This window comes from Petaurus breviceps, unplaced genomic scaffold (genome assembly GCF_028583685.1).
Source record: "Petaurus breviceps papuanus isolate PSGF00001 unplaced genomic scaffold, PetGlider_PUasm1.0 90701, whole genome shotgun sequence".
Taxonomy (NCBI): Eukaryota; Metazoa; Chordata; class Mammalia; order Diprotodontia; family Petauridae; genus Petaurus; species Petaurus breviceps.
In genome coordinates, this window is record NW_027187316.1 from 1,278,764 (window position 1) to 1,280,079 (window position 1,316).

Sequence of the window (1,316 nt, forward strand, 5' to 3'; positions counted from 1 at the left end):
AGACCCCTGCAACAACAGCACTGTCCTTCACCAGTGGACAGTATTCATTCTGTCTGCAGGACAGTCTCCAGACCCCTGCAACAACAGCACTGTCCCTCACCAGTGGACAGTATTCACTCTCTGTCTGCAGGACAGTCTCAGGGCTTCTTAACCAAATGCCAGGTTCCAGGACTTCTTCAACAGGACAGTCTTTCACCAGTGGACAAATCTGGCAAAATAACATCAAAACAGACAGACAAAGTACCAGCAAAACAGCCATGTCTCCTCAGTCCTTGGCAGCTCAGGGGGCAGGTCTCAAAAGTCCAGGGCAATTTAAAGCGGCCACCAGCAATTCTCTTAGTCTCTCTCTCTCTCCACGAGGTGCTGCTTCCAAAAAGATCTTCCGCCTCTCTCTTATCTCTCCAAATCTACGTCACCAGCTCCTCCCAGTTCAGGACTTTCTTTTCACATCAACAAGTCCATCCCACAGGTGGGATTAACAAGCTCTGGGTTTTAACACAATCAATTTGAAAACCAAGCCAATACAGGGGAATCTTTAATTGCCATTACTATCACAATGGGCAACAAGCATGGAATCAGTAAGGATTTGGAGTTGGCCAATCTTCATCTGCAGCCTGGATGGGTGGATTTGGTGCTCAGTCTGCCCAAGGATAAATTGCTCCTTTAATACCTAACCAAGATGGATATGGCATGGCAAGTTACCAAACACAGTGAGCTGGGACACTTTAAACAAAAGATAATTCATGATAGGCTTCATTTTCCAGTGACACTCTGTGAAGACGGGAATGTAGACATCAGGAAATGGAAATATTTATTTTTAAAATGGAAATGTTTGGAACCTTTAGCAAAGCTTTGCTTTGGTGAAGGACACACATGTCTTCTAGTTCTGCCTTTTTAAGTTTTTGTTCATGATGACCACGATTTTCCTTTGTGTACAAAAACAAAAGTAAAGTCAAAGACAATTCTGATTCCAAAAACCAAGAACAACCCAAAACAGGTAGATTAGATACTAAGAACTTTTCTAGTTCTAAAATTCTGTGACTGATATTATGAAAAATTTCAGACCTTTCTTTTCTCCTTCATTTGAATCCACTAATTCACTAATGACTTGAATTAATAAGATTTTTTTTGGGGGGGGGGGGTTAAAATAATGCAACTGCCCTCACTCCCTCCAGTCATTTTACAGAGCTATTACCTTCCACCGACTGGAGTTCAACTTTCTTCTCTGCTTTGGCTACCCCAATTACAGGAATATGCTCTCAGTCAAAATTTGTTCTAATGAATATACCAGTTTATATCCAGAATATCATCTGAAA

At 41.6% G+C, this 1,316-nt stretch overlaps 1 pseudogene; it reads left to right on the top strand.

Moving 5' to 3' along the window:
* The window catches only part of LOC138144474 (nucleolysin TIAR-like), a 2,300-nt pseudogene extending 1,586 nt beyond the window's left edge, over window positions 1–714 (top strand).
* Window positions 715–1,316: the final 602 nt, after the last annotated feature.